This window comes from Galleria mellonella, unplaced genomic scaffold (assembly GCF_026898425.1).
Source record: "Galleria mellonella isolate WM207_F2 unplaced genomic scaffold, CSIRO_AGI_GalMel_v1 utg117, whole genome shotgun sequence".
NCBI classification, from domain to species: domain Eukaryota; kingdom Metazoa; phylum Arthropoda; class Insecta; order Lepidoptera; family Pyralidae; genus Galleria; species Galleria mellonella.
Genome location: NW_026441980.1, coordinates 7,515,814 through 7,525,044, shown reverse-complemented (window position 1 = coordinate 7,525,044; position 9,231 = coordinate 7,515,814). Strand labels below are relative to the sequence as shown.

Genomic DNA, 9,231 nt, shown 5'->3' with positions numbered 1-9,231 from the left:
TATAGGGCTAAATCCAACAAAGACTGCTTTCACAGTCACTTGTATAGTTTGCTAGTCCAACACAAAGGGAGACTGGCTGATGAGGGTATCGTCCTCGGAGGCTGCGCGGGCGCATCCTGCAGCGCGCGGGCGGGGCGGGGGCGGGGGTGGGGGCGGCCCCCCGCGGGGCGGCGCGCAGCTCGCGGCGCGGCCGAGCCGCACTCGCGCGCCGCAGCTCGCAACAGTCCCACGACCGAACGACCGACGCCCGCGCCCGGTGTCGTATTACCGCTCTATAAATATCCCGTGATCGCGATCGCCAATTTAGAAACGGTCGCGCGCCGTGTTTTGAACCAGTGATTAACAGTGCCAAGTGAAGAATAATACCTGAACCCACCAGTTAACGACCATCGATGTAAGTATAGTAATTGATAATTCGATTGAAGTCCGCCTTGTTTATGCCGTATTACCGCATCGCGGTTTTAAAATAAACAGCTGTTCTTGGAATCCATAGCGCTGTTGAAGCGCTAAATTGGGAATATGTAGGTATGAGTATAGTCGAGGTTTAAGAAATTTGAGATGAATGAATATGGTCATAGTATTACTTTAGTATACTAGTAGATATTATTGAATTACGAGGTTTGTCCGGAAAGTACGTATAAAAGTTTTTTAAAAATTTTATTTTACAATTATTCAGGTAAATCAATTTTATCCCCTTCAAAGTACTCCCCCTGTGACATAATGCACTTGTGCCAACGCCGTTTCCACTGTGAGAAGGCTCCTTGAAAGTCCTCTGGTTGTAGGTTTCTCAGCTGCCCCGTCGTAGCTTTTTTTATCTCATTTATGTCCCCCAAATGCCGCCCCCGAAGTACCAATTTGGTTTTTGGGAACAAGAAGAAGTCACACGGGGCCAAATCCGGCGAATAGGGGGGTGTTCGGTCACCGTAATGGAATTTTTACTCAAAAACTCACGGACAACAAGAGAGGTGTGGGCAGGGGCATTGTCGTGGTGAAGAATCCAACGCCCCTCTCGCGCCAATTCTGGACGAACTCGTGCCACACGAGCTTTGAGGCGTCTGAGCACATCGACGTAGAATTTTCCATCAACTGTCTGGCCTGGAGGGACGAATTCTTGATGGACAATCCCCCGAACATCGAACTCTTTCTCGGCCCTCTCTGAATCTTTTTAGCCACTTGTGGACGGTTGGTTCCTTCACAGCATCATCCCCATAAACTGTTCTGAGATCGGCAAAAATTTCACGGCCATTCTTGCCGAGTTTCGAGAGAAACTTGATTACGACGCGCTGCTCTTCAACGGAAGCGGGCTCCATGCCGACGGGGTTTCGTTAAGAGGTAACTTCACAGATGGCGTGACAAGCCAGTTCGCACCGCACGGCGGTCAGACCAGAACTGAAGCATTGTTAGGGACATAAGGAAGGGGTCCTGCGCTTACCTGGCCTCCCCACTCCTCTTTCTCGCATTCCAGAACACTTTTATACGAACTTTCCGGACAGACCTCGTATAATTGAGTACTATACTCTAGTATCTGATAAGTATAACTTATTGTACAGGTAAATGGTAGATAGATATATAATAAATACCAAATTGAAATATTACAGTTGACATTAATTTGTAGGTAGTTATTTTCAATGTAATAAGAATCGACTTAAAAAACGAACTGAGTACTTATTATTAGTTGGACGTAATTAGTGTTTAATTTTCCTTTTCATAGCGACTGTATTACACTTATTATCTGAAAATGACTAATTTGTTTACTCACCCGATAAATATAAATTAAAAAATCAATTGAATATCATTATTCGTTATTTACAACTTCGATAGAAATCCTATAGGTAAAAGTGAATAAATTAATGCCTTCTTTTTAAATTAGAACAATTACGTTAATAACGTTACAGTATACACATTACTACTAAGTAGTTATTAGACAAACAGAGTAAACAAACAAATCAATATTGACAGTTGCATACATTTTTCATATTAATAAGCCGTCTGGTTATCTTGGAATACAAATGAATTAAAAGTATAGTTAGTACATAGGTACCATGCTACGGTTTGTCTTGAATTTAATGAATGAATTTAAAGGCGAAGTTCCACATTCTGATCTAGACATAAACTGAACCTGGTCTTGGAACTTGGTCAATTGCATAAGCGCCAATAGTCGGCTGGTTGTCGTGGGTAGTGAGTCAGTTTATATTTTGTAAAATTCAAGTTGTTGGCAACAACAATCGCAATACTAATTGGCAATTATACAGAAGAATTTGACGAGGAAAAAATTTCGGCCCTCACGCTTCAAGAAAATCGTGATTACATTGAAAAATATCTACACCATTGTTTTTGCTATACTTACAAACCTGTGTTCCTGTGTGTATGTAGAATTAGATTTATTATCTATATATAATTATAAAATTATAGGTAACTAAAAGAAGTAACAGAAAAGTTGTACATAGGTCATGTTTTAGAAATATTTATATGAGGGTATTTGATCACAAAAGTTTAATCAGATACTAAAACAATATTAAAAAAAAATATTTGTCTGTCTGTATATATGTTTCGTCATCACGCAAAAACTACTGCATAAAATTGAATACTCTTTTCACTGTTGTGTTCCTGAAGGTCGAACTTAAAATCCGATGTCTTTATAATTTTAGCTTAAATTCTTGATATACCATATGCCATCTAGAAATTGTATTTATTTATTTAAACTTTATTGACCAATTATATATATGATACAAAACTTAATGTTGTTAGCATTCTGAATTTTTGAGATGTGCAGAAATATTCACTGAATGTTTAAATAATAAAATAATTTAATTTTAATCCATGCGTAAGTACGAAGTACTACAAAAATGCTAGTGCTGAATACAATGATATTACTAAAAAGAGAACTGGGTCAATTTATATGAGAGATCTTAGAAGTCAACACAATAAGTTTTAGAAACGTTGTCTATCTGTCTGTATGTTGTTCTGGCATCATGTAAAAACTATGGTACTAAATTGGATTCGGTTTTCATAAATCTCTTTCCGAAGGTCTAACTTATCTTATTTTCGCATATGGGGTCAGCTAAGCCGTTGCACGTCGACCCATACGGATCTTTTGTGCTTCAAGGTCTGAACTTAAAATTTTGTACACGATATATCTTGATATGCCGCCGTTTTTTTTTCATTTTAAATCTCAATTTATAGGTAAATATAGATTACTTGGATAGTTGCAACTATAGCTAATTGAATTTATACAAAAATAAGATATCAAGATAATCTATTATTATCTATTATTATTATTATGTCCACAAAAAGCCTCAACAAAGTATATCAACTGATTCTCAAGATAATTTATTAGGCACAGTGTTGATTTCTTTTATTTTTAAATGATTTTAAATAGTTCTAAATTAATCGCTTTATTGCAAAATTTATCAAAACCGATTTTTTATTTATTTTGAAATCGAAAGGGTTTCAAGAGCATAGTGTCGAAGGTAGCACCTATGTCAATACAACGCCATCACCTTTTCAAACCAAGCCATGACCAAATTATGAAGAACTGATTTTTAATACTTTTTTTATACACGAGGCCGTTGTCATATCCGTACCGAAACTTTGATGCAATGTATCTATTCAATTTTTTTTGTTATACAACTTACAACTTAATATTGGCTTCTAATATTGGCTTGATGGATTTTATAAATAAATAGTACATCATTAGAATTATTTCATTGGATTGAGAGTATTAATGTCATTCTGTAGGAAAAGACCCGAGTACAGCAAAGGGACGTTAAAGGTTACTAAAGTGGGGAAACCATTTAAGAATTCACATAAAGAGAAAATTGCCAAAAAATTTCACTAGTAATTATAATGATAAATTAGTATATTATTATGTCGAATTACAATTGTCGTCCTAACGCAGATTGCGTATTGGTTGCTATCTAATTCTTTGTTAGTCCTAATTTATTTCATTACTATCTCTTGCAGTTTCGCTTGTGGTCGTATTGTGATGTTACCTTTTTTAAGAAATGAACTATCAAATGCCTTATAAATCCGAATGATAATTCCATAGATTTGCATGTTCAAACAAACTCTTTCGTATTATTATATATAAGGAAGAATGTAATTCGATAGGTGTCTATTAAGTAGGTAACTTTGTAATTTATCATAACTATGACCTGTTCAAAGAGTAAAATATAAATATAAAAAATATGTACGTCTGACTGTTCCATAGCATTATTAATAATTCTCGATACCGTTTTAATTATACAGAATTAGTTCGTATCATACAATGTAACAGGAATACTATCTATTTACAATAATATAACACAATATGCGTTATACTCGTATTATTGTGTAGGTAGGTGATTGATTCACAAACTAAATATTTTATAAAGTAAGCTTGAAATTAATTGCTTTTGATTTAAAGATTTCGTTTAAAATATTAATTTTATATATTCTTTATTGCACTTGAAAAAAAAGATTCATCGATAGTTTAACAACTTGTTAGCAAGGGTGGTAATTATTGTTGTAATTTTCCAAATAAAATAACCCGAAGTATAATTTCAGCATATTCAGCATATTTTTATCATACATCATAATTATAATAAGTAAATTAATCAATCCAGCACTGTGGAGTAATTTAGCTGAAACTGTTTTAGGAGGTAGGTACTTCAGTTCAAAGAAACTAGGCGAAAGAAAAAACGTTGACGTTTAAGTGTAATTATAGAAATTTAAACTACTTTTTGATAGTGAAAATTTTCCATAACTGTAGTTAAGTATGTACCTATTGATGTGTATGTCTATAGTCTATTATGTAGTTAGGATTGGTGATATCCAGCGCCTTGCCCACGGGCCACGGGCGCAGGCGGCCGGGCGGGCGCGCGATGAATCGAACTGGCGACTGATAGTGGGCCGGTTAGACGAGTCCCCAAGAGTGCAACGGCCCAAACTGAAGGGAATTTTAAAACGTTCATACTCGCAAGCCCTTTGATTTTATAGTCCACACTGATGGTAATAAAGACTCATAAAACGTTAATTTTTCTCGTAACCACCATCTGCCTAGATCATGGCCTAGACATAAATTATATAGCCACCTCACTACCTAACGTCGTTAGAATAGCAGTATTAATTAAAATAAATGATAACGACAATTTGAATTAAATTTAATTATACAAATACGTTTGTGTAAGTGCATTATTTTATCTTATATTTTCTCGTCTTATCAATTCTACAAGTATTAATAGTATTAATAGTTAAGGGAATACTCGACTTTCTCTGACTGCCGCATCAGGGGTTCGTGAGCATTTTTTTTTTATTTTCTGTAGTATATGCATCGTTAACAAAGGAAACTATCGATATAAGTATACAATGAATACATATCAGTACAATAAGGAAAAAGAATATGCAAATTTCAGTGGATCCTTATTTTCATAAACATTTGCAAATGTCGATGTACCTACCTACTTCCAGTGGTTGCTATAAATAAATGATAACTAGTTTCCTTGTTCTTTCTATTGCGTAGTTAACAAGTTGTTGCTTTGATATTGAATTTAATGGTGTCAAGTTTATAAGATGACTAGACTGGTACATTCAAAGGTAATTAGACAGTGGCTTCCCTGTTGTGTGTATTCAGTGTTTTAAGTTCACGTTTGAAAACTATGGGTGCAATTCTGGATTCATACAATAAATCTAAACTATACTAACATATATATTATTATGAATAAGAATGATTTTATTTTTATTGGTAATGGATAAATTAAAAAATACTTAATGGAAGTGAATAAATCAAATTTTTTTTATCGATGAATAGTTGCGATCTATTGTTTACTTTTATGATTGTTATTACAAGAAAACTGTCCCTTTATAAGATGATTTTAAAATAAGCCATTTTTTAGAGACGAACAAACAGTCCGTTTATAAAAGTAGTAACCATAGCCCCTACACAGGTACTAGATAAGTAAGTAATACTGTGCTATTAGTGTTCTATGATTCTATGATGTAGACAATACCGTGAACATGCGTAGCAGGCTAGTATACTGTGGCTATCGGCGTGGAGAGGCGTACCTACTAGCCACCCTTATGTTTCTCCTTCAGAGGATTTTACTATAAACATTTGTTTTCTTGACCCTTCTGACTCGACTACTTTATTAGACAAATGGGTACTTTAATCGAACTTAAATACCATACAATTTAAATAATTTACAGATATTTTTTATACCATAAAGGTGGCAAACAAGCATACAGAAATATTATATCTTAGATAAAAAAATATATTCACGACATAGTTTCCGTACTTGCACTAAAAATACGTAATTAGTTTTTAATGTTTATAATAAATTACTACTAAAATAATTTGATTTTAAATGCTCTGTTAGCTCTAGTTATGTAGGTCGGTCAGTCAATACTTAATCTAAATATTTATACAAATATCTATGTTACATTACAACATTTACGATATAGAACTTTAATACTTAAATAATTCTTTTAGCTTGTAAGTAAGTGTCAATGTAGGTAATATTAAACCAATAGCAGCTGCAAAATTTTCCTGAACGATACCTCTGATGATACATTCCATATGTACGATGAAATCATCAATTCAGTCTGTACCCAAACATTTCATGCAGTCTATTTTAATGTTAAACGTTTACCTATATTTTCAATTTGTATTGATTTTACGGCTTTGTACTTTTAGTGAAAAAAGTGGAATATCTTTCATACGTCTGATAGTATCGTATTTATACAGAGATCAAGCTTTTTATGAACCTAGAAATCGAAAAAATAATTTTGGAGGTTTAAAACTTTAAAACGGTGAATGTATTGGTGAGCATTTCAACAAGTAAATAAGAAATAAAATAAGAATGCAAACTTCCGAGCACGACCTGACGTTGAAACTGCTATAGTTGTAGATATATTGTATCTACTACTGTTTATAATCAAGTAGCTTTTAGCCAGCTACTTCGTACGCGTAGAATTTAGAAGAAGAAAAACCAATGAAACAAAGCACTTTTAGATTATTTTCAAACCAATTTTCATAATAAACCTCCAGGAACAGGAACTTTCACAACTGTGAAAACCGCATCCAATTTGGTGCAGTAATTTTTGCGTGATGCCGGAACAAACATGTATACAGACAAACAAAATTTTTAAAAATATTTGTTTCCGCTTCTAATAGTCTTATTAAGATCAATTTTTCTTATATATCTCCCATGTGCAGACATCGTCTAGTCAGTAAGATACCTAAGTATATTAATTATATTAATTTAGTTCTGAAATAAATGGAACAATATGCATTTATTCATCCTTTGCTCTACATAACGGTGAGTCAATAGGACGTTAACATCCGAGCGCTTGCTGGATGTGGTCAGATATTATTCATACAAGTTCAGTTTTTAAAATAATTTGTTTGTATTTAACGTTTACCTATAATGTCTAAAAGCACTGAAATACAGTTTTCTAATTTCCAAATAACATAAAACAATCTTGTTGTCTGTGTCGCTTAGACTCTTTGTTTACTTGTAAACCACGCGACATGGATGCTTTTTTGATTCGGATTTCATTGTCATTTAATTGAACTTTTAAATAAGTAAATTAAATATTTGGTAAGCAAGTCGACAAAAATCATCAAAACATTAGGTATATCAAAATAATATATTAACAGGGCAGATTCTTAAAATTAAATGAAGTATTTATATAACTACATTTCTACCAGCTTATTCAATCAATGATTGGCCTCAGTATTTAATGTTCGCTAACATCGCGGTCTTTTGTAAATTTTTAACAGCCGTGATATGCTCTTTGACCTTTCACTTATCGTATATTTTATCTGACCATAAGAACTACCACAACATCAGTCAGTAAATCTTGTAGATAATTTGTATTTCATAATAAGGCAGCTTAGTGGAAGGCAGTACAACACTGTTCGTTACTTTCAAAGGCAATAGATTCGAAAATATTTCTGATATTTGTTAATATCTCTGATAGTTATAAATTCCTAACCCTAATAACCTGGAGGGAAGAAATTGTTAGTAATGAGGTTTAAAAATTCTATTGTTAGAAATATATTGATTTTTATTTTAATGGGTGATAATGGAATGGTAACCCTTCCTGCATTATCGGAATGCACTGGCGGTGTACCAATGAGGGATGATAGGTGACGATGAAAGCAGGTCAGTTAGCCCATTGTGACAAATTCCGCTAGAATTTACCACGATGATTTCCAAGAGGAACCACGTGAAGGTCAACCTGATAGGGTGTATTGCTGGCAATGGGTCAGTTAGACTCAAACAATCCCCTTCTCCCCAATATACTCTATTAGGTCGAAATCCACGCGGTTCCTCTTGGAAAACATTGTAGTTAATTCTTGGCGAATTCGTTATAGTGGTCCAATAGACTTGCATTCATCCTCACGTGTCATCTCTCACTGATGCCCCGTCAGTGTATACCAACAGCGCAGACGAGTTTATCATTCCATTTTCACCCATTAAAAAAACTCTAGTAACCTGTTTTAGAATTTAAGAATTTTATTATTTACTATTACAGATATAGTTAAATTAACAGTTTAGTATTTAGGAGTATGAGTCAGGTTTTACACGTAACGTTCAGTAAATAGGTAATACCTATGACAAAAGCTAATAAAATTCGCGCTACCAGGGCCATACCTATACGTATTAGAATAATGGCACAGATATATAACAAATATATAACAAATAATAAGAATAAGACACTGATATATCTACTTATTACATTATTTGTTCTATTTTGTATTCTGTGACACTGCTAGATGTAGGTATAATCGAAGTTAAACATACCTTTTTAAAGGCAGATGTTGGTACCTAATTGGTAAGATACGCTTCAACGTGCCATTCATAAACATGTCAATATGGCACTGGGATCAATCGTGCACATCCGTTCTGCGTCTCATATACGTAGATCCTAATGGTTCTATGATGATATGTACAATGTTCTTTGTCCCCAAACAATGCATCCTTCATGAATTGTTAACCCATCGATGTATGTCTTAATGTACAACTTAAAAAAATCATATTACCTATATCAATTACAATTAATTACAATTCATAATTGTTTTTAAATTATTACATAATAATAAAGAATCTAATTTATTAATTATACATAATCCTGAAGTTATAGAAGTACATAACTAATCTGGAGTAGAGTAAAAGTCTATGAAGTAACTAAAATCTTAGGTTAAACTTAAAAATGAGATCTATTAAGGATCTACTTTGAAGGGCATTA

At 33.8% G+C, this 9,231-nt stretch overlaps 1 protein-coding gene across 7 annotated transcripts in view; it reads left to right on the top strand.

The window, feature by feature from the left end:
- Positions 1-182: 182 nt before the first annotated feature.
- Positions 183-9,231, top strand: part of LOC113511630 (PDZ and LIM domain protein Zasp) — a 55,942-nt gene continuing 46,893 nt past the window's right edge. For 4 of the 7 annotated variants that reach the window (XM_031913511.2, XM_031913510.2, XM_031913509.2 and 1 more), the window contains exon 1: positions 190-394. The gene's annotated coding sequence lies outside the window, so the exon portion shown is untranslated. Of the gene's footprint in view, positions 395-9,231 lie in introns of all 7 variants that reach the window. The other 3 variants (XM_031913508.2, XM_031913507.2, XM_026895304.3) reach the window with 2 other exon arrangements.